Source organism: Schistocerca cancellata, chromosome 3 (genome assembly GCF_023864275.1).
Source record: "Schistocerca cancellata isolate TAMUIC-IGC-003103 chromosome 3, iqSchCanc2.1, whole genome shotgun sequence".
NCBI lineage: Eukaryota > Metazoa > Arthropoda > Insecta > Orthoptera > Acrididae > Schistocerca > Schistocerca cancellata.
The window spans coordinates 763,733,564-763,758,905 of record NC_064628.1 but is presented as its reverse complement, the minus strand read 5'-3'; the positions used below and the strand labels follow the sequence as shown (position 1 = coordinate 763,758,905).

Sequence of the window (25,342 nt, the reverse complement as noted above, 5' to 3'; positions counted from 1 at the left end):
TAGCGGTCACGCGGTTCCAAACTGACGCGCTTAGAACCGCACGGCCACACCAGCCGGCAAAGTCCGATTAGGCACGAAATGGAAACCACTGTGAAAATCCGTTGGAAATTTGCTCCGATGTGTTGGGCAGTGTTCTTAGTGCGCCTGTCGATCGCTTCAAGTCGCTCTTTTCGTTCAGAGCGCGAAGTGATCACGTAGAAATGCCTAAAACAACAGTGGCTACCGCCAAGTATGTGAATCTGGTGAGAGATTTCGCCTGAAGCTATGCAGCCCACATAACATAAACGTCGTGCGTTTTGTTCTGCAAGACAATTTTCAGCCGCATTCTGCAGGGGCAATGAAGACGCTCCTGCAGCGTTTTCGTGGGAAACGTTTGATCACCCACGATACAGTTCTTAATTGGCTCCCTCCATTGTTCGTCTCTGCTCACATGAACCGCTGATGACGAAGACAACGTTTTGGCACAAACAAAGAAAGGCGGACCAGTGCAGAGAATTGGCGGAAAGCACAGGCGCCTGCTTTCTGCGGCGAGGATACTGGAAAGTTTGTACAACGCCGCGATAGGTGTCTATGTTGCAGCGGCGACTATGTAGAAGAGGTAGCTGGAAGGTGTGGCTAATTGTTGCAAATAAAAAATTTTTGCTTTTCACCGTGGTTTTCATTTCACCACCGATCGGACCTTACTTTCCGAACAGCCCCTTTCCGAACAGCCCTTGTACTATGATGCCTAAGAATGAGAGCATGTTATGCTTCCCGTCTTCTCCTTTAAGAAGCGTGCGGTATTGTTGGAGCTTTGCCGAATACTATTTCATTCTCTTTAAAAATTAAATAACATTCAAAGCTGTATTGTTTCTCTGCTCGTCTCTTTCTACGCTGTAGCTGTATTGTTGCGGTATTGTTGGAGCTTTGCCGAATACTATTTCATTCTCTTTAAAAATTAAATAACATTCAAAGCTGTATTGTTTCTCTGCTCATCTCTTTCTACGCTGTAGCTGCAACTACTCACATTACTGCAGGTTAGCTGGACCAGCTGGCTAACCAGTGCTGTCCAAGTTAAATGTGCCGGTAAAGCTGTTGTCCCGTATTATTGCTCAGTCAATGTGCGTGTAACGCACGGTATAAAACGTATCCTTGTTATCGTATTTAACTGTACTCCGAGTGAAACGAAATCCAGTGAGATAGTAGCAAACGCGGAAGAATACATGATGTAATGTTTACATCAGTTTATTCTTGTTATGAACACAGTATGTCGGGTGATGCGTCTACATGTTCTGAGAAACATGCCTCGCAAGTCAACTACTCCACGGAGCGTATTACGAATCTAAACTAGCAGACACGATCTATCTACTGATATGTTGAACCTCACCTCAGAAAAATTTATGAATGACTGTGCTGGTAAACTTCTTACGTTATTTGATTTTCAAACAGCTGAGCAGAACTGAACGTACTCAGACATTTCTCTCTTTACTTATTCTGATCAACACTAAACTGACACACAATATTTTTAGCGCAACGCAGTCTGACTTTCAATAATCCCTACAAAAGAATGGCCCTGACTAACAATAACCCATACCTTTCATGAATTACTTACCTCACAAAAATGTTCGTTACTCGAACTACTGCAATACAGAGAGTGCCAGTACTGCCAGCTAAATAAAAGATTATAACTACTGAAGGTACTAACAACTGATAGGCATAGTTAGAAAATGAAAGATTTTGATAGAGAACAAACAATGTATTTACCTTTATAATATTCAAAAGTCATCATATTTATTTCAGTTCATGATATACAGTATTACAAATTTACTCTTTCTTGTGGACACATGTCCGGATCGTCCGCTCTCAAAATTCTGCCATCTCTCTCCCCACATCCACCACTGCTGGCGGTTCACCTCCAACTGCGCAACGCTACGCGCTGTTCACATCCAATTGCCCAACGCTACGATAGCAAATATTCCAACAATGCAAATCAGCCACAGACTGCACACAGCACAGCCAGTAATTTTCATACAGAGCGCTACGTGGCATTACCAACATAAAACCTAAACAGCCTACTTACATAGCCCCCATGCTCCCCACAAAAAATTTTACAATTTGTTTTGGGCAGTGGCCAATAATGATTTGATAAAATTTTTCATAATTACAATAACAAGGAAATCAAATGCTCACACTTATTGATAGAATGTTGGTCAAAAGCTAAAATTTTCTCACTGTCCATAAAGACAGTCCTGATCATTCGTCACAGTAGTAATTGCATTGCACAAAGTCTGATCAGAAAAAGGAAATGCGCACGGAAGTAGTGGATTTCCATGCAGTCTTGAAGAAGTAGTGTTGTCCTTCCAATGGAAAGACTGTGGTGACTCTTGACATGCAGACAGGTGATGGGCCACAACAGAGCAAACCCACAGCAGAGCCAGTCGAAGTTTTGAAGAATATTGGTAGGTAGGTCATCACAGAGCAGACCCACTGTAGTCCTGGTAGAGATTATGGTATTGGTGGGCTACCAGAGGTGCAGACCCACTGAGTCCTTGTAGAAATAACGGTATTGGTGGGTCGTCAAAGGTGTAGACCCACTGTAGTCCTTGTAGAGATGGCCAGCAGCCATCTGTTGCGACTGTGCGGGTGCACAATCACCATTAAAGAGTCTTACAGACAATATAGCAAGTCCATAAACCACCACTTGTGCACTCACAAACTTTTTGGTATGTCCTTAGAACCAGCAATACCGTTAACTAGTCCCTTGATAAATTATCAACATACGTGCGACCACTAAAAGTCCCTTTTCTTCACATATTGTGCATATACTATGACCAACAGAAACGTGTGCTGTGAAATGAAACTAAATTTGAAGAACTGGTGTATATACAATTATAAATTTTCTCTTTATGATGGACACACGTCCAGATCGTCCGCTCTCAAAATTCTGCCATCTCTCTCCCCACATCCACCACTACTGGCGGCTCACCTCCAACTGCGCAACGCTACGCGCTGTTCACATCCAACTGCCCAACGCTGCAATAGTAAATATTTCAACAATGCAAATCAGCCACAGACTGCACCCAGCACAGCCAGTGATTTTCATACAGAGCGCTACGTGGCATTACCAACGTAAAAACCAAAACAGCCTACTTACAATGTGTCATTTTTCAGTGTGCTTTGCAGTTCCTGCGCAGTCTCCTTCTTAAACCGAAACCCGTCCGCATAGCCTTGCTCATCAGCATGCCACTTCGGTAATTCAGGGAGACGTGCCAGCACCGAATGGAATCCGCTTTGCGGATTAACGACGAGACCCGGTGTGCTGTTCAGCCTGTATGTGATTTCTAGACGATTTACCACATCAGACTAGGCGTATATCGTGCGGGTACACGCATCCCGCCTCGGTTACACGGCTCACAACCGTATCGCACACACTCGCACGTGGGACAGCACTAGAGGCAAGCAGATCGGGTGTACGATTTCTGTTTCGTGTGGGGGACCGGAGGGATGGGGGAGAGAGGTTGGAAGGAGTGGCGACAGGAAGGGTATCTAGCCACACTCTTCCACCAAAGCTGAGAGATCCAGACTAATAACACTAGCCCAAAAGATACGAGAAACGAGCAGGGAAAAGGAAGGAGCCTCGTCCGAAACCTCGGAGGTACTTATGAATTACGCTGTATTCGCCTGTCAACCATATAGATGTGGTAGTGACAGAAAGAAAAGAAGGTTAGGTTAAAAGAAGCATAATAACTCACTACCTGTTTTCATATGTAGAAGTTCCATAACTTATTATATAGTACGAGGGTGAGTCAAATGAAATATTTTTTTAAATATTACTTATTGTACAGAAGTAGTACAAAGCTGTATCACTTTTCAACATAATCTCCCCCACGCTCAATGCAAGTCCTCCAGCGCTTACAAAGTGCATAAATTCCTTTAGAAAAAAATTCTTTTGGTAGTCCACGCAACCACTCATGCACCGCGTGGCGTACTTCTTCATCAGAACGGAACTTCTTTCCTCCCATTGTCTCTTCGAGTGGCCCAAGCATATGGAAATCACTTGGTGATGAGGACTGGCGCCATTACTTGCTCGCTTTCTTCGTTTCCGGTTGGTGGAAGAGAACCCAGGTTTCGTCCCCAGTAACGATTCTTGCAAGCAAGCAATCACCTTCTCGTTCAAAGTGCCGAAGAAATTCTTTACAAGCATCAACACGTCGTTCTCTCATTTCAGGAATCAGCTGCCGTGGCACCCATCTTGCAGACACTTTGTGAAACTGGAGCACATCATGCACAATGTGGTGTGCTGACCCATGACTAATCTGTAAACATGCTGCAGTGTCTTTCAGTGTCACTCGGTGGTTTTCCTTCACTATGGTTTCAACTGCTGCAATGTTCTGTCGAGTCACAACTCGTTGTGCCTGACCTGGACGAGGAGCATCTTCCACTGAAGTCACACCATTTGCGAACTTCCTACTCCATTCGTAGACCTGCTGCTATGACAAACATGCATTACCGTACTGAACATTCATTCGTCGATTAATTTAAATAGGTTTCACACCTTCCTACGCAAAAACCGGATAACAGAACGCTGTTCTTCCCTGGTGCAAGTCGCTAATGGAGCGGCCATCTTTATACTGATACTGCGACGGCATGTGTGCATTTGCACTATGCTGCCATCTACAGGCCATTCTGCACGCTGTTTGTAGCACGCTTACCTACGAATAGGATAACGGCGCGAAATTTCGATTTGTTATTACAAATTTAAAGTTTTCATTCGACTCACCCTCGTAAATGTTTTTTTTAGTGGACGATCTATAGAATTTTTTATCTTATTGCCTTAGTACACATAGAGTGAAATTACATTGTAGAAACACGTAATTACCTCGATAATATCCTTTTTCTATGTGGCTGTTTCGAATTGGTATAGATGTGATGTATTTCTACAGACAAACAAGTGATTACAATAAATTTTTTCAAGAGAAAAAGTTTCACAAATTTAGCAAGTCGGTAACGTGTTGGTCCATCTCTGGCCCTTACGCAGTTATTCGGCTTCGCTTTGGTTGATAGAGTTGTCGAATGGCATCTTGTTGGATATCGTGCCAAATTCTGTCCAACTGACGCCTTAGATCGTCGATGTCCCGAGATGGTTGGAGAGACCTACGCATAACGTTCGAAACTTTCTCTGACAAGGAGAGATCCGGTGACCTTTCTGGGTTTGGTAACAAGGAAGACAAGCAGCAGAAACGCGCGTCGTGTGCGGTTGAACGTTATCTTGCTGAAATGTTAGACATGGATGGCTTGCCATGAAGAGCAACAAAATGGGACGTAGAATATCGTCGACGTACCGCTGGGCTGCAGAGTGCCACGATGACAATCAAAGGAGTCCTGGTATGGAAACAAATGTCACCCCAGACCATCGCTCCTGGTTGTCGGACCGTATTGGTATCCCACTGCTGTCCGGGGCATCTCCAGAAACGTCTCCTCTAATCATCATGGCTCATTTCGAATCGGAACTCACGACTCAAGACGATTCTACTTCAGTCAATGAGATCCAGGCCGACGACATGTCTGGTGACATTGTGGACTGCCGTGGGATACCAATCTGACGATCGACCACTGTACGGTCCGACAACCCGTGTGCCATTTCTTTTCATGCCAGGACCCCTTTGGTTATCATTCACGGCACCATTATAGCACATCGGTACGTGACGATATTGCACGTCACGTTTTGTTGCTCTTCATGGCAATGCATCGGGGCCTATATTTGAGCAAGATAATGCCCACTCGCACACGGCTACTGTTGTAATCTGTTGTAACCGCGACCGGAATGGTCACGGGGTGGTCGACCAAGCGCGGCAGGACCAAACGGAGAGAGGCCCGCAAGCGAGCAAACGAACGGAACGGAACGGACGGACACGAAACAACGACGGACGATGGAAAGAGACCTTACGATGACAACACGCAGGAAGCAACGAAGCGACAGAGACAACCAGACGAATTCCACACGTCCACTAGTAATGAAAACAAAGGACGGAAAACACGCTGTCTGTTGCCGAGGCGATATGTCAAGACTCACACAACGATTAGACTCGCTGGCCGAGCGAGAGGCAGGCGCTTACAGCTTACGGCGCGATGGTGCAGAGACCTCTAGGGGTCTTCGACGTCCATGACGTCTGGCGGGGATTCAAATTCTCCGGCGCGCAGCACCAGAGCTATTTCTTGTCTTCGTGCTTGCCAGACCCCACCTTGGCCAGTAAGGTCGCCGGATCTCTCTCCAATTAACAACGTCTGAAGTCTGCTTGATACGGGCAAATCTTCAGGTCCAGATTGTATACCGATTAGGTTCCTTTCAGATTACGCTGATACAGACTTCCCTACTTAGCACTCATATACAACCGCTCGCTCACCGATAGATCTGTACCTACAGATTGGAAAATTGCGCAGGTCGCCCCAGTGTTTAAGAATGGTAGTAAGAGTAATCCATCTAACTACAGACCTATATCATTGACGTCGGTTTGCAGTAGGGTTTTGGAGCATATACTGTATTCAAACATTATGAATCACCTCGAAGGGAACGATCTATTGATACGTAATCAGCATGGTTTCAGAAAACATCGTTCTTGTGCAACGCAGCTAGCTCTTTATTCGCACGAAGTAATGGCCGCTATCGACGGGGGATCTCAAGTTGATTCCGTATTTCTAGATTTCCGGAAAACTTTTGACACCGTTCCTCACAAACGACTTCTAATCAAGCTGCGGGCCTATAGGGTATCGTCTCAGTTGTGCGACTGGATTCGTGATTTTCTGTCAGGAAGGTCGCAGTTCGTAGTAATAGACGGCAAATCATCGAGTAAAACTGAAGTGATATCAGGTGTTCCCCAGTGAAGCGTCCTGGGACCTCTGCTGTTCCTGATCTATATAAATGACCTGGGTGACAATCTGAGCAGTTCTCTTAGGTTGTTCGCAGATGATGCCGTAATTTACCGTCTAGTAAGGTCATCCGAAGACCAGTATCAGTTGCAAAGCGATTTAGAAAAGATTGCTGTATGGTGTGGCAGGTGGCAGTTGACGCTAAATAACGAAAAGTGTGAGGTGATCCACATGATTTCCAAAAGAAATCCGTTGGAATTCGATTACTCGATAAATAGTACAATTCTCAAGGCTGTCAATTCAACTAAGTACCTGGGTGTTAAAATTAGGAACAACTTCAGTTGGAAAGACCACATAGATAATATTGTGGGGAAGGCGAGCCAAAGGTTGCGTTTCATTGGCAGGACACTTAGAAGATGCAACAAGTCCACTAAAGAGACAGCTTACACTACACTCGTTCGTCCTTTGTTAGAATATTGCTGCGCGGTGTGGGATCCTTACCAGATGGGATTGACGGAGGACATCGAAGGGGTGCAAAAAAGGGCAGCTCGTTTTGTATTATCACGTAGTAGGGGAGAGAGTGTGGCAGATATGATACGCGAATTGGGATGGAAGTCATTACAGCAAAGACGTTTTTCGTCGCGGCGAGATCTATTTACGAAATTTCATTCACCAACTTTCTCTTCCGAATGCGAAAATATTTTGTTGAGCCCAACCTACATAGGTAGGAATGATCATCAAAATAAAATAAGAGAAATCAGAGCCGAACAGAAAGGTTTAGGTGTTCGTTTTTCCCGCGCGCTGTTCGGGAGTGGAATGGTAGAGAGATAGTATGATTGTGGTTCGACGAACCCTCTGCCAAGCACTTAAATGTGAATTGCAGAGTAGTCACGTAGATGTAGATGTATTATGGACAAGGCACATCCCTCAGCATTTTGACGAGCTAACGCGCCAGTTGGACAGAATTCGGCACAGTATGCCTCAGGACGAGATTCAAAAACTCTATTAATCAGTGCCACGGTGAATAACTGATTTCATAAAGGCCAGAGGAGGTCCTAGTCGTTATTGACTCGCACAAATTGTGAAGCTCTTTCTCTTGAATAAATCATCCAGTTTTTTCTTATACTGTAAGCTTTTGTTCGGTCTGGTTCGGATAATTTTTTCGTGGTGCATCGTATTTTTTGTCTTAGATTGTATTTTTACATGAGTATAATGCAGCTACAGCCATTTGCATTGATGTCATCACAATTGTTGTGGAGAATCCATATAACAAAGCCGATTTTAACGTAAGAAAGAGATTCTCTCCTCCCTGTGCGTGCGTCAGAGAGCAGTTCACTCGGGCATCCAACTTCCTCCGCTCTGGCCCAGCACGTCCGCCGCAAACTCAGACAACTCGCCGCCAAGGTCTGCGCGCGTTCCCAGCCAGCTCCCTGATGTCCGATGTCTGACGTCTGCAGTCTGCTTGCAGCCGCCGTCTCGCACAGCCGAAACAACTTCGCACCATCGCTGCCTGAACCAGCCCTAGGTGAGGACTTCACTCAGCGACAGACCTGAAGCGCCTCTAATCCAACAATTACTCACTCACCGGTTATTAGCCATGTAGACGATGCACTGCGCCACTTCATAAACAAGTACGACTGACAGTTTAATTCTCGTAACACCTTCTAGACGAGTACGCTGAATACAGCTTCTCCAGCACAAAACGGTTAGTGTATGTATAAGCAGATCGAGCTTTCACGCATCTAATTTACTAGATTCTCGCAAAAATTCCATAGTTCTTAACGGATAACTTAAAAGTAGTAAATTTTTTAAAAGTGTTAATCGTACTCAAAGGTCATCACAGTTAGCTCTCTTTTACCGTAAATTCAGTTAACAGATTTTATCAGCTTAACAACTCTTCCACAGGCGTAATGGAGTTTCTTTAGCCGTGGTAAGTAACTTAAATGATTTTAAGACTTATTGTTATCGCTCAGCACGAGCTACGAGCATACGATTATTTATATCGCAGACTTGTACCAGTTTATTATCGCAAATCTGTTCAGACTAGGCCTGTTAAAAATTAACATGAGAGTGCATATTAACAGTAAAACCATTCTCTCAACGGTATCAAGTCAGTATCAGTAGCAAAAACTACTTACGTAATATTTTTATCAATGATATTCCCTCCAGCGAAAATTGCGTTCTTTTGTTCTGGAAAATTTATCGTAGCCTCACAGCGACTAAGCCACAAGCCAAGTCAGCGATATATTTTACTACATACACTGGATTTCTTTTATTTTTCTTTTATGGTAATAACTCTGATTTCTTTTGCTTTTTTTCCTTTCTTTTTGCAAAGTGCAATTAGATTTGTAATATCTATAATACAATCACAATATATGTCTTTGACACTCAAGTAATTCTCTTTAAAAATTGTATTTATTTCTCTTTTTGAACTATATAGTCGTAGCGTATCTAAAACTCTTTGCTTGAAATTTACCGCAGTTACGAAAACCTGTAGTAAATTGTACATCTTTGTTTGGACTTGAAAGGTCTTTCAGACTATTATTTGTCAGTTAACAGTAGTCTTCGTTTAATAAAACGTTTATAGTGATTCCCATTATATACATTCCGCGGTACAGCGGTGTAGACTGTTCGAGAGTTCCATGGTTCCGTACCGCATTGGGTTTCAAAAAATGGTTCAAATGGCTCTGAGCACTATGGGACTGAACATCTCAGGTCATCAGTCCCCTAGAACTTAGAACTACTTAAACCTAACTAACCTAAGGACGTTACACACATCCATGCCTGAGGCAGGATTCGAACCTGCGACAGTAGCGGTCGCGCGGTTCCAGATTGAAGCGCCTAGAACCGCTCGGCCACTGGAGGCCGGCCAGTGTGTTTATTCTTTGTTTTGATTATATAGTTATTCCTTGTTTTGTCTCGTGACACTGAATGTCATCCTAACAACATACTTCTCTGTAATTAATTTATACTTGGAAATGAATTTTTTCTCTAATTAACCACATATAATTGGTGCTGCCCGACGTGATCACGCATAACACGACTTCCGCGCCAGGTTCGACATTACGCGCCATAACTACGACTGTTATTACCGCGCCAGCCGCGTCGGTTATTCATTCAGCACAGAGATGAATTCCTTTCCAGCGCTTACCGAGCCAGCATCGAGTAATGGAGTTATCAGCAGGGTTATGATCAAACCATCGCCTTTTTGCCGACATAACACTTGTTTTGGTTCGCGCAATTAGAGAGCCAATTCATCTTAGCATATATTACGCCAGATGAAATATGGTTACGTGGTAGCTGCGTTAATGGAAGATCTTGCGCAGACGTCCAAGGCATTATCGCTACGCTTCCGGAAACCGAAGGATGTGCTGCCATAAAGAATGCTGTGATTATGCGACTGTCGCAGTCCGAAGCTAAACGTCTGGAGAAGCTTGTAATAACAGAGGAATCAGGCAACAGAACTCCGTAGCTACTGGTTCGTCGCCTGCGTGCTCTTGCAAATAATACTGTCAGTGACGATGTATTACGCTATATATGACAATGCCGACTATCAGTGGATGTCCCGTAGATTTGAACGCATTAGCGCAAACAGCTGACCGCATAGCGGAGATATATCAGACGACAAGTGTTGCGACGATGGCTTATGCGCAAGATAACATAGCCTCAGCGACTTTGTCGTCACTACAGACTCAAATTATGCGGGCTTACAATACAAATCACACAAAAGCAACGCACACTTCGACGAAAAAGTAGTCGAAATCGTTCAAATTGTTCAAATGCCTCTGAGCACTATGGGACTTAATGGCTCTGAGCACTATGCGACTTAACTTCTGAGGTCATCAGTCGCCTAGAACTTAGAACTAGTTAAACCTAACTAACCTAAGGACATCACACACATCCATGCCCGAGGCAGGATTCGAACCTGCGACCGTAGCGGTCGCGCGGTTCCAGACTGAAGCGCCGAGAACCGCTGGGCCACAGCGGCCGGCCTCGAAATCGTTTGCCAGCGACATAGAACATATGCTGGTACCACAGAAAATTTGGGCGAAGACGCACGGAAGTGTATACAACAGTGTAAAGCGAATCGTGATGCTAATACAGTAGCAGCTACAATCACGTTCACCCCGGCAACCAAGTTACCACGTCGCAGCCGCTACAAATGATACAAAGATTACGACATTCGGATACGCCACTTTACCACTGCGTCGTACCTTTGAGTGGATGTCTACTGGGGTTAATGTATAGACCTCATGCTACGAGCAGACTTCCTGGCGTTCTACGATCTCGTACCAGGACTAGGTCTGCAGCGATTAAGCGACGCGACAACGAACATGGCTGCATAAGGTAAGTTGAACTAAACTACTACTACTACTACTGCTACTACTACTACTACTACTACTACGACAGTCAGTGTGATGATGATGTTTGGTTTGGTTTGGGGGCGCTCAACTGCGTGGTTATCAGCGCCCGTACAGTTACCCAATCTTTGCTCAGTCCAATTTGGCCACTTTCCTGGATGATGATGAAATGATGAGGACAACACAAACACCCAGTCATCTCGAGGCAGGTGAAAATCCCTGACCCCGCCGGGAATCGAACCCGGGACCCCGTGCTCGGGAAGCGAGAACGCTACCGCGAGACCACGAGCGGCGGACAGTCAGTGTGAACGCTAGGAAAATGAAATATGAACGACTACTTAAAGATTTCCAGGAGATCACGAGGCAATCAATAACGTTAGCACTTGTCAAACACCCGACAGTTCATCACATCCTCTCTACCCCAAGCCCACCAAATTATGTATGCCCTCGTCGTTTAGCACCCCATAAGTTATTTTCCTCTCTTCGAGAAGCAACTGGGCAGCCCTTCTTCACGTGGTACCCAAAATGAAGAACGGTTGGTATCCCTGTGGTGGTTACCGGCAATTACATGCCATAAAGATTCCGGACAGATGTCTCATGCTGCATATAGAGGATACCTCTGCCGGTATACAAAGCAAAACGATTTTTTTCAAAAATAGATTTGGTCAAAGCATTCTACTAGATTCCGGTTGCTCATGAAGACGTTCCCAAGACAGCTGTCACCACGCCGTTTGGTTTATGCGAGTTCACACGAATGTTATTCGGGCTCTATAATGCAGCGCAGACTTTCACTTACGGGATAATGCATAAACTAGAATAATATAATTATATTAGGCAGCTAAGTCATAACACCCCTTGTATCTCCCCAACCGAAATAGATGTAAAGATGCAGTTTGGACAGTGAATTGCAGGAACAGGGGATACTTGAATACATCACATTTCATGTTTGTGCTATTTTTTATTACAGAGATATGAGGCCATCTTTGTTTTTTTAAATGGAACCCTATGTTAAATTGTAGTGTAACATGATGGGCTTTAAAAGACCGTTTGAAATATGTGTATATCATATATTTAGGCGAATAGTTTTTGAGTCACATATGTTTCGTATCGTGTTCGTTCTTCGAATCGGCGTTGTCCAATGCGACCTTTCCTGTTGATCACTGAGGAACTTAACAGGGCAGGCGTTGTATTCCTGCTTCTCTATAACGTCGCAAGGTGACGCACGAGGTAGCTGGAGAGAAGGGTATAAATGTGCTACTGAAGTAGTGAGACATCGCATTTCCGTCACAGTTTCTTGGAGCGGACATGTACACCAATGAAGAAAAATTAGATATGCTTCTAGTGTATGGTGAAATCAGAAGAAATGGTGTTAGAGGAATAAAGCGATACGGAGAGCTGTATCCTGATCGTGAGCGTCCTACACGCCAGATTCTTGCACGTATTTGCAAGAAACTACTTGAACTGGGATCATGGAACGCCATACAGAGGACAAGGCAGAAAACTGCAACTGGCGAGGTACATGAAGAGGGCGTTCTAGCGTTGGCCCATAACGACCCTACTGTTTCGTAGCGGCGTATCGCCTCGGAATGTGGTATAAGCCAGAGAAGTGTTCTACGCATATTGCACCGGCATAGATTTCACCTGTTTCACCTCTCATTACATCAAGCACTCTCAGGAGTGGATTTCGCACGGCGCCAGGAATTTTGCCGGTTTGCTATCCAGCGCCTACAAGATGATCCAACGTTTTTTCAATGGGTGCTTTTTACTGATGAAGCGACTTTCACGAACCACGGTAATGTGAATTTGCATAATATGCATTACTGGTCAATAGAGAACCCTTATTGGCTTCGACAGGTACAGGATCAGCAACCGTGGAGTGTTAACGTGTGGTGCGGCATCGTCGGAAATGTCATTGTGCAGCCGTACGTCATTCCGGGTATACTAAATGGCAATAATTGAGCACAGTTCCTGCGAAACGTTCTGCACATTTTGCTGGAAGAGGTACCACTAACTACGCGTCAGTGCGTGTGGTTCCAACATGACGGCTGCCCTGCTCACTCTTCCCGTGTGGCTACAGAGCTGTTAAATGAAAAGTTCCCGGACTGTTGGACAGGACGACGTGCCGAAGTGAAGTGGCCAGCCCGGTCTCCTGATCTGACCCTTCTTGATTTTTTTCTGTGGGGAGCAATGAGCATTTTGAGCACATGCTTCAGTAAAGTTTTGTATCATTTACAGTATGTATTTTGCATCTTTGTGTGTATTTGCTTCGTATTGTGATCAATAGTAAATATTTTCAAATGCGAAACAAATGCGTATGAAATAATCGTGACCAATATGGGCCTCCTCATTTACATTTGTATTTCTGTTACTTAAAATGTATTAACATCTTGTAGTATTTTAATACTGTATGTTGTCTACTGTTTTGGTATCGCAGTTGTCAAATAACTAAATAATATTTGCGCGACATTATCAGTTAATTTTCGCGCGAAATATCGCAGTATGTATTATTATTGTCGGGTAAATGGGTGTGTTTGTGTGAGGACGGACTCGCGACGTTTACCATGTACTCTACACAACAGGGAAGGTCGCACTGGACAACGCCGCTTCAAAGGACGAACACGATACGAGAACATATCTGTGTCTCAATAACTATTCAATTAAATATTATGATGTACACATATTTGAAACCGTCTTTTTAAGCTCATCATGTTACGCTAGAATTTAACATAGGGTTCCATTTAAGAAAACCAAAGATGGCGTCATATCTTTGTAATAAAAAATAGCACAAACATGAAACGTGATGTATTCAAATAGCCCTTGTCCCTGCAATTCACTGTTCAAACGGCATCTTTGTATCTATTACGGTTGGGGAGATACAAGGGGTGTTATGACATCGCTGCCTCACCCTGTATAGACGATGTGCTCGTTGTGCCTGCCTCTGAAGCGGAACATATGCAGCATTTGACGAAGTGTTTGAACGTTTGCGTGCACAAAGACTAATAGCGAACCCATCAAAATGTATTTTCGCCGTCAAGGAAGTTCAGGTTTTTGGCTACACAGTGAATGCAAGTGGCATCCGACCACCGCAAGATAAGGTGTAGGCCATACATGCATACCTGCGTCCAGTTACAATTCGGCAATTGCGGCATTATATTGGTGTAATAAATTTCTACCAGTGACTTGTGTCACATCAAACATCGATAGTAACACCAGGGTAGTCATAGGCCAAACGACAGACTGCAATGGACACGCGCGACAGACTCCGCTTTCAATGCTATCAAAACAGCATGAACAATAGCGGACGCAGCTCTGCTATCACACCCTGTAGGAAAAGCGTCGTTAGTATTAATGATCAATGCTTCTACTAACACAGTTGGAGAAGTGTTGGGGCAGAGAATAAACCAGCGTTGGCAACCGCTTGGTTTCTTCAGCCAGAGGCTGTCACCCTCATAACAGAAGTAGGCGACGTACGAAAGTGAGCTGTACGCAGCCTACGCTGCAATAAAAATAATCCACGTATTCTTTGGAAGGTTGCCATTTCAGTATCTTTAAGGACCACAGGCCGTTAACTTACGCCTTCAAAGTGAGGCCAAGTAAGGCATCGCCAATACAATTGACGCATATTGACTACATCAGCCAATTTACCGCCAACGCGGGTGTTACAAAAAGGTACGGCCAAACTTTCAGGAAACATTCCTCACACACAAATAAAGAAAAGATGTTATGTGGACATGTGTCCGGAAACGCTTAATTTCCATGTTAGAGCTCATTTTAGTTTAGTCAGTATGTACTGTACTTCCTCGATTCACCGCCAGTTGGCCCAATTAAAGGAAGGTAATGTTGACTTCGGTGCTTGTGTTGACATGCGACTCATTGCTCTACAGTACTAGCATAAAGCACGTCAGTACGTAGCATCAACAGGTTAGTGTTCATCACGAACGTGGTTTTGCAGTCAGTGCAATGTTTACAAATGCGGAGTAGGCAGATGCCCATTTGATGTATGGATTAGCACGGGGAAATAGCCGTGGCGCGGTACGTTTGTATCGAGACAGATTTCCAGAACGAAGGTGTCGCGACAGGAAGACGTTCGAAGCAATTGATCGGCGTCTTAGGGAGCACGGAACATTCCAGCCTATGATTCGCGACTGGGGAAGACCTAGAACGACGAGGACACCTGCAATGGACGAGGCAATTCTTCGTGCAGTTGACGATAACCCTAATGTCAGCGTCAGAGAAGTTGCTGCTGTACAAGGTAACGTTGACCACGTCACTGTATCGAGAGTGCTACGGGAGAACCAGTTGTTTCCGCACCGTGTACAGCGTGTGCAGGCACTATCAGCAGCTGATTGGCCTTCACGGGTACACTTCTGCGAATGGTTCATCCAACAATGTGTCAATCCTCATTTCAGTGCAAATGTTCTCTTTACGGATGAGGCTTCATTCCAACGTGATCAAATTGTAAATTTTCACAATCAACATGTATGGGCTGACGAGAATCCGCACGCAGTTGTGAAATGACGTCATCAACACAGATTTTCTGTGAACGTTTGGGCAGGCATTGTTGGTGATGTCTTGATTGGGCCCCATGTTCTTTCACCTACGCCCAATGGAGCACGTTATCATGATTTCATACGGGATACTCTACCTGTGCTGCTAGAACATGTGCCTTTACAAGTACGACACAACATGTGGTTCATGCACGATGGAGCTCCTGCACATTTCAGTCGAAGTGTTCGTACGCTTCTCATCAACAGATTCGGTGACCGATGGATTGGTAGAGGCGGACCAATTCCATGGCATCCACGCTCTCCTGACCTCAGCCGTCTTGACTTTCATTTATGGGGGCATTTGAAAGCTCTTGTCTACGCAACCCCGGTAACAAATGTAGAGACTCTTCGTGCTCGTATTGTGGACGGCTGTGATACAATACGCCATTCTCCAGGGCTGCATCAGCGCATCAGGGATTCCATGCGACGGAGGGTGGATGCATGTATCCTCGCTAACGGAGGACATTTTGAACATTTCCTGTAACAAAGTGTTTGAAGTCACGCTGGTACGTTCTGTTGCTGTGTGTTTCCATTCCATGATTAATGTGATTTGAAGAGAAGTAACAAAATGAGCTCTAACATGGAAAGTAAGCGTTTCCGGACACATGTCCACATAACATATTTTCTTTCTTTGTGTGTGAGGAATGTTTGCTGAAAGTTTGGCCGTACCTTTTTGTAACACCCTGTATATGTGTAAGGCAAACTTAATGTGCCCGTTGGCGTACTCCCTCGGATTGATGCAATGGACGTAATAGAGCATACATCACCGCACGTTGAGGCCATAACTGCAGCTATTTATCTTCATGCCAATATGGCCAAATATGAGCTTCCACTTCCGTCACTTTCATTTCTGGCCGAGCCGTGCATCTCCCATCAATTTGGACAAGTAAGCGTGGTCCCCCTGTTAGCACATCTCGTTTTGTATTACTCCGTTAATTTGCTCCACGGTTCACGGCTCACTGTTCTTATTAAGATAGGTACTCGCATTTTCGGCCCTCAAAAGCACACAGCATGTTGCTTCTTTACCACTTAATATCCCGTCCAAAGGCCTTCAATTTCAACCACTGACTGCACTCGACATTCCCACTCGACATCTACCACCTCCTCCCTGTCAGACAGGCTGACGTTCTAAAGGTCATAAAAGGCTCGGGGTCAGTTTTCTCGCTTGGTCCGTTTTGTCTGCCCATACGAATGGGGTTTAGGTCTGGTGCAGAAGGAGGCCAGTCGAGAAGAGAACTTTCATTCTGTTCTGCAGACGACTCCTCCACCATCGCATTCATGTGTATAGGAGACTGGTCCTGCTGGAAACACATTAGTCCCTCATGATATCAAGGTTTGGAAAAAATAGCATTTTTGGAGGGGATCTGACGAGACATGAGCAATTAATGTTAGCGTAGCTTTCGGGCCGCGATTGGCGGAGGGGAAAGAATACTGCTCTTATCTCGCTGACAGAGAAAAAGGAATCACATTCCTGGAAGACTTCATCAAAATACATTCCACTGTACAACACCAGCTATCCTCGCTGATATTTGGCGGCGAGGTGTGTTACGCTCGGTATGCTGCCAAACTGTGCGATGGCTTATGAATGTAAATAAAGTCGATTATTTAAAACAACCATGTAATTGTAAGAATGCGCCGGCCGAAGTGGCCGTGCGGTTAAAGGCGCTGCAGTCTGGAACCGCAAGACCGCTACGGTCGCAGGTTCGAATCCTGCCTCGGGCATGGATGTTTGTGATGTCCTTAAGTTAGTTAGGTTTAACTAGTTCTAAGTTGTAGGGGACTAATGACCTCAGCAGTTGAGTCCCATAGTGCTCAGAGCCATTTGAACCATTTTTTGTAAGAATGCGCCATTTGTAACATGTGTCAGATGTCCAGCAAATTAATTATTTCTCTATTTTCACGATGAATATCACGCCGCACGTGTATAGGCATATAATCAACTGTAAAATAATAAAAGTATCTAATTTTATGTACGAAGTTCTCGTGTACGACTTACACTCCATTTCTGGAAATTTATTTGAATTCCGAAATTTTCCTTTGCCTTTCCTTTTCATGCCATTTATGAAAATATTAATAAATAAAATGTACTGAGCATTACTTCTATTTATTTGCAGTGTAAGTATTGCAAAAAATTAAAAAAGAAATAAAGAAGGTATCACCAAAGGGCGCTCTCTCTCTCTCTCTCTCTCTCTCTCTCTCTCTCTCTCTCTCTCTCTCTCTCACACACACACACACACACACACACACACACACAACGGATGCTAATGAAATACACAGGCTGACACACACAACGATGCTAATGAAATACACAGGCTTCCTAGAAGTACGATACGAAGGAAAGTACATATTCTTTTCGTAACGAATTGCCAACAATTGACAAAGTGCTTGCTGCCCTGAACGTAGATGCAGATCTGGGCAGTTGGAGAACTACATTTTACAAGTTATTAAAAGAAATATTTATCCATCTGTAGCAACTGTAGCTGTATGTATATCGAAATAACCAGCAACCACTTGCATAAAACTGATTGCTCATTATATCGATATACTGTATTGTTATATCATTATAGCGACATACTGCATTGTTAAAAGAAATTAATTTAAAATGTTCGGAGTGGAAGCGATAGCTTGCTAAAAGACAGCGGTGACATCATTTTATGGACGCTGTTTTATGTACGAACCATTAAATTGTTGAGAGATAAAAAAAGATCCATTTACTATTTGGACGAGACATAGTTGAATGTACACATACAAGAAGTAATGTATGTGTAGATAACGCCATAAAATTCTCTAAACAAGCGTTTTTGTTTTGTTTAGCCACGGGAAACAAGGGCCCACCGGATAAAGGAGAACGCCTGATTATCACACGCACTGGGAACAAGGCAGGATTCGTCGAATGCTGTTGAGAAGCTTCGAATCCAAGAAGAGGGGACATTATTATGAGGAGATGTGCGCCGACGCGTTCGAGAAGTGGTTTCAAGAAGTTCTTTCTCGGCTTTAGGAAAACGCAGTTTTTTTCTTGATAACGCACCGTACTATTCTCGTCGAAAAGAAAAAGTTCCTGATGCACATTCAAATAAGCAAGATATGTCGGAATGGCTAAAACTATCGCAAGACAGTATCATGAAGTAAGTACTACTAGAAATCGTTAAAGGAAACAGGGTGGCAGACAATGAATATGCGGTGGATGAAATGGCTTAAAATACATGGAACACTGTTGTTCGAATTCCTTCGTTTCACTGCGAATTACATGCTGTCGAGTTAGTTTGGACCACAATCAACGGAAATGTTTTGAAGTGTTGCAGCAAAAAACAGGACATACAACATGTAGGAAGTTAAAGAACTACCAGAACAAGCAGTAAGAACATTGGCTGTGGAGGACTGGAGCCGGCCGAGGTGGCCGAGCGTTTCTAGGCGCTACAGTCTGGAACCGCGCGACCGCTACGGTCGCAGGTTCGAATCCTGCCTCGGGCATGGATGTATGTGATGTCCTTAGGCTAGTTAGGTTTAAGTAGCTGTAATTTCTAGGGGACTGATGACCTCAAAAGTTAAGTCCCATAGTGCTCAGAGCCATTTGAACCATTTTTTGAAGACTGGAACAAACGTGTTCTCCATCTAGTGGAAGAAGTTGGAGCTCAAATGTGGAGATTAGACTTCATTATGGAGGAGAGAATCCGGTTTCGTATACTGATAGAGTATACGGTCGGGAGGGCGGTGTGCTGACGACATGTCCCTCCGTATCGGCATCCAGTGACGACTTCGGGCTGAGGATGACACGGTGGCCGGTCGATACCGTTAGGCCTTCATGGCCTGTTCGGGCGGAGTTTAGTTTTGCGGAGTTTAGTTTTTACAGAGTTGGTTTTATCGTTCCTGTAACATCATTGTAGCTGGCGTTGTTGTTAAAATTGCTTGTGTTTGAACCTACTATTCCGTCTGTCGGTTTCTACGCTGTCTTTCATTGCACTGTAGCCAAAATTCGTACTCAGAGTTTTTTTCACGAGCGACGCATGCTTCTCTGTGACGTCAGGCGGGCGGCCAACTGCACAGCCACGTGAAACAGTTTCGTTCGAGCTTTTGCTGAACAGACGCATAATCATATTAAGATGACAGGGTCAAAGAGGCGGTAGTTTTTGAAAGCGAATCTCTTCCCCTGTGCACGGCGTTCTGGACAGCGCGCTTATCTCTGCATCCTGCCGGACCGACCGCGCGTAGCATCGCAGTTGGCGAGGTCGTGCCGACGCCCTTGCCTCGAACTCGCGCGCCGCGGCCCCATTGGACCGCTGCGCGTGTCGTAACTGCCGCGTGTGCGGCCTTGGCTGATAAACCGCACAGCCGGCAGGCTTCCCGAACGGATTGCGTCAAGGCGCGCGCTGTGGTCGCCGGCCGCTAGTCGCTGTGTTGCGGCGCGGTCGCGAGCTGCTGGTCGCAACAAGTGTCTGTGCTCGTGGCGTGTGTGTGAGCGTCCGTGTTTACCCGGTGAGAGGGCGGGCGTGCGGGTCGGCCCCCTGTCTGAGCTCCTTAGCGCTATTTGCACCGAGGCGGAAGGGAGCGTCGGATACATACCGCAAGCGGTGTGCAGCGCGGAACACGCCAGTGGTTTCACTAGTGTCTGGGTGTTCGCAATTTGTGCTCCTCACCAGCAGCTGGAAATACAACCAACACTGCGCCTGAGGGGGACAACATCGATTTCCAAGGCGTACAAAGGTAAAAATTACATACTCATGTGTTGAAAGTAAACTGCATCCACCCACTATTTGCTGATGTTTTGGGGTCAAGAGGAATGTTCTGTACGAGTCGTCGGCCTTGACCAATGACGTAATGTTAATGGCTGCTGTCCCGTCACCTTTTGCTGCACATATTCACATTTTTGTTGTTAGCTGTGACAGCCAAACGAATATGTAAGCAAAGAAAAAAAAATGGTTTTAGTGAGAGTGAGATTTGAGTTGTAACTTAGCCTGAAGTACTGGTTAGATTGGAAGGTGACAGTTTGGTTGTGAGGAGGCGAAGCCAGCGATTGTCATATTACGGAAAACCTGGTTGTGGTGATTGACTGATGTTTAGCTTAGCCCGTTTGAAAGAGTCGCCAATAACACCACGTTATAGTTGCCATTTTATTTACGGCATTGCAGGTTTCGTTGGTCACTGAGCAAAACAGTCGCTCCTATCAAACATTCCTTTACATCCACATTTTGCTTCGCGAATCATCTGGAAACCGGCTCTAACTCCCACGTTTAAAAGTAAACTTCTACGCAGCCGTTGGTCTGTTGTTGTTGTTGTTGTTGTTTGTGTAGTGTAATCTGGTCAGTTTTCCATAGCGAAAGGGATTGGTTGAACCTACCGTTAAAGAACGTTGGCTTTGACCCGTGACGTGATGTGACATGTACAAACAAGATGATGCAGAAGACTGACAATATTCTTTTTTTTGCCTCTATTATTTTTTTGCAATGTAGTTGTGGCCCGAGGTCTAGGTTAGGTTGAAAGGTGACAGTCTAACTGTGATTTGGCGAAGCCACCGAATGTGAATACGAAATCATAGTTGTAGTGGAATACTTATTTGCAGTGCAATCAGAGGTCTATGTTAGGATGACAAATGGCCGTTTGATTATGAGTTGACGAAGTGGTATGGAAAGCGTGAATTGACGTGCACATAGACTTTCACGCCGTGACGTCGTAGTGCGCAATCAGAGATACAACATTGACAGTATTTGTTTTCCTTCTGTTATACTTTTTGGAGTTGTAGTAATACTGATCTGAAGCGCAGCCTAAGGCTTAGATTAGGATGTAAGATGACAGTTTGGTTTTGAAATGGAGAAGTCAATGAATGTGATGTCATAACAGTAGTAATAGTAATTCTGATAATGACGCATATTGGAATTCGGTAAGTCGTTAACATCCATCACTGGTCAAAGCATACCTATGAAATCGGAGGATCAGTATTACTGAAAAATAAACATTCACAATTGCCGTCTCTCCTCCGCCCCTCGCCCCCCCCCCCCCTCTCTCTCTCTCTCTCTCTCTCTCTCTCTCTCTCTCTCTCTCTCTCTCTCTCTCTCTCTCTCTCCCCCCCCCCCCCTCTCACTCTCTCGTGTATTGTCAGTTGTCGTCCATGTAGCAACCTGTCTAGCACTAGCTTAAGTTTCATATTGTTTTTACTCGAACTGTAGTCGGTTACTTACAGCAAACTTCATGAGGGAACTCGTTTCCCGTAAGGTAGTAGTCAAAATGCCTAACTTCATACACAGATATCCAAAAGACGACCGTGGATGAGCACATCTTATTCTCACAACACGTTTCCAAACACTGAAAACTTATTTTCTTAGAGATGTGAACCCATAATATTATAGCATAAATAATTGAACGAAAATATGCAAAATATGTTTTCTTACACTTATCCCCACCCCCTTCCCCCACCTAAGGTCTGCAGTGTTTCGAAGTGCATATGTGGATACTGAATTGGTTTAAGAATTGAAAAATGTGTTTTTTTCAGTTTAAATATTTGTCGTAGCATCAGGTAATAAACAACTTCAGTTGTAAATAGTTTTACTGTTTCAATCAAGGCCGGTTTCGGACTATTATAAGCCAATCTTCAAATCCTCCCAAAACCGGTCATGAATGTAGAAATATTTAGAGCTGAAGCGGTGTATTATCTGATTCTAAGGTGAAACTCAGTTGCGGATGTTCATTTAACCAAATCTTAAATGTTTCTGTAAGTGCATTTGTTTGAATCGTAGACTTGGTTGTAATGTGAAGTGTAATTTCGTCGCTATCGATCGCAATCGTCTACGTAGACAACGAATGTGTTACAGGAACAAAGACTATAACAGTAAATCGATTGTATCGCGGACTATTAATCATGGAACAGGTACTAGGTGAGATGTCAGAACTCAGTGGCCTGGTGCGGCTACATTACTTTCTTCCATTAACAGCTGAAGTTCGCCCACAACCTCCTAAAGCGTTATGACTGTACTAGACTGCTATTGAAGGTTCATTGACTTTATATAGGTCGGTACGGTAGCGTTAGCTTACCCGTGGATTAGCTTTACGATCACTTAACGTTCACAGGTGTGGGCTGGCTCGTAACCCCGTTCCGTAATAACTTCCATTCACTAGCCCGGCTCAGCGCCACGTGTTAACAACCGGCTGTAACCAATTTAACGTGCACTCGGTAGCAACATAGTCTCTGCTACCGGCTGGTTGCGGAACCAGGAAGTGACTTTATCTCCAGCCTTCCTGTTTATCACGGCAAGGACTGTCGCCGTCCTGTTAATCACCATCAAAAATACTTTCTAGCATTTTAGGAAGTCTAGATCCACCAACATGAAATAATATACCCTCAGCTGTAGATATGTCGTCTCTAGCGCGTCTGTGAGACAATGTGTCAAATCTGAACACATGGCTTCGTTGAGACAGCATGTTCTAAGCTTTGTTATGCACAAAGTTGATTAAAACATAATCGTTTCCATTGATTTCAGCTTGCCTGTCGATCAGTGAGTAATTGTCCATTCTTTTGAAACTGACTCCCTTACATTCTTGGCAGCATGTTGTAACATAGTGGGTTAAGTAACTAAACTTAAGAGCCGTCCACACACTGTGCTTGTTCACGTATAGTTTACCTGGTGCCAATGCGCCTCTTTCTTAAGTTGGAGGCGTATGAACACCTGTTAACGTACTAATCGTATTTAGTGGGCGGCATTTCCTTCAAAATTAATAATTTGACGACATATGCTAATCTTGGTTATGCGACAAAATGATAAGAAATACTCGCATTGTAAGGAAGGCCTTTCTTAATTTTCTGCTTTCTCTGCCAATCTGAGTTTGTTGACGTAAACAGCGTTTTTGCACCACTTGTGTTGAAACAGTGTAATATACTAACGGTTTCGTATCAAAGGCGGAACCGAGGTATTGGGGACGGACTGATCTGTAGCGTAGCCCGAGGCCTGTTACCTTGGAAGGTGATAGTTTCATTTTTCATTATGTTCTGCTTACTTACCTGCAGAGTCATGTGGTATACACAGGGTGGCCCAGGAGGAATGGCCAATATACTGGGATATGAGAGGAGTGATCTTTTCAACCAAAAACATATAGCAGACATTGGCTCAGAAACGCTCGCCTTAAGAGCAATGAGCTCTTGTTCAGTGAGAGTCGTGTTTCATATTAGCAAAGATCAACTACTACTCATAGCGCTTAAGATATGCATTTTAGAGCCCGTGTTTACTTGATGTTTTTGCTTCGAGTTATCGTTCCTGTCATATGCCTGGGCATTGATCATTCCTCCTGGGACATCATGTGTATACAGTGTGTTTCAACTTAGGCCACTAAATATCTCGAAAACGACGCATCGTACAAAAAAAAAAGTCTAGGTGAAAAGTTAAAAGAAAGGGGACAAATGCTAAAATCTTAACCACTCCTCCCCCCCTTCCCTCACCACCCCCCCACCCCCCGCCGCCGCCACCCTCCCTCCCGACTCTCCATTTTTATTGCATATTCGAATTCCAAGTCGAAAATTACTTACGGTGTACTCACACCATTTTTACATTTACATCGTAAATGAAATGTACAGCCAAATGCGTCGTTTACCTGCAAAAATGCGTCGTTTAACTGCAAAAATAGGTACATTTGATATTTCGCTATTGCAGTGCCATCTACCAAGAATGCGAAACAATGATCTGAGTAAACTGTATTATTTTTGGCGTGGTATCCGAATATACAATAAAAATATATTGAGATTTTGTGCGTTTTTGCCATTGTCAAGTGTTTTTCTTCGACATAGGTTCAGTTGCGCCCTAGCATCTAGTAAGTTGTTAACTAAATACGTAATACTCCCCGCGATTAAAATAAAAAAAAATTGTTAAGCCATCCTAAACGAATCAGGATTTCACCATCATAACTTGCTGTAATTGCTAATGATAGGTATAACGAACATGTACTAGACTGTTTAAGGGTGGAAGCGGGGTCAGGGATTTTCTCTGCCTCGTGATGACTGGGTGTTGTGTGATGTCCTTAGGTTAGTTAGGTTTAAGTAGTTCTAAGTTCTAGGGGACTAAGACCCTCTCTTAAACTTTACCGATAAAGTAAAATAACTCTTTCTTTGGGCGTGTCCTGTACATAGTAATGCAAACTTCAATAAAAACATCGATTTAATCATGGGGTGAATTTAAATGTAATTTTCACGAATTTTTGCATGATCGAAGTTTGCGGATACCAGTTACTACATGCTGCCCCTATTTTGACTCCAGATGAGGTTGGATTCGTCCTAAACGCCAGTTAGGGAACTGAAAATGGCGTACTGGAGCACCGAAACTGGTCACACCAGGAAAGTGAAATGGAAATATAGACGGATGAAAGTGTTTTTGATTCGACATTTTATATTGAACAGCCGAAGCCCATCAGACATCTGAATGAAGACTGTCTTACAGAGATCTCAGTATTGTCCTTTGTTTAGCGTATAGCTATTTTCATTAAACTGTGACGTCATGGTGATCTGCTTGAATAGCTTAACGCCAGTAGAGCTACGTAGCGAGATTGGAGGACGAGCCAAACGCGGTCGATAATGGACGCTGGATACCAAGAGGGAGCGTATTTTTTGTTTGG

The 25,342-nt window shown here is 44.2% G+C and overlaps 2 protein-coding genes across 4 annotated transcripts in view; one reads left to right on the top strand and one right to left on the bottom strand.

Annotated features, from left to right (window-relative positions):
* Positions 1–25,342, top strand: part of LOC126175789 (calcium uptake protein 3, mitochondrial-like) — a 392,821-nt gene that overhangs the window by 172,521 nt on the left and 194,958 nt on the right. Inside the window, exon 1 of one of the 3 annotated variants that reach the window (XM_049922767.1) lies at positions 8,245–8,371. The exons of 1 other annotated variant lie outside the window; for it this stretch is intronic. The gene's annotated coding sequence lies outside the window, so the exon portion shown is untranslated. Of the gene's footprint in view, positions 1–8,244; positions 8,372–20,108; positions 20,456–25,342 lie in introns of those variants that run through there. One more of the 3 variants, XM_049922766.1, reaches the window with a different exon arrangement.
* LOC126176555 (GTP-binding protein Rhes) overlaps positions 1–25,342 on the bottom strand; it is a 706,272-nt gene that overhangs the window by 626,436 nt on the left and 54,494 nt on the right. The gene's annotated exons all lie outside the window — the stretch shown is intronic.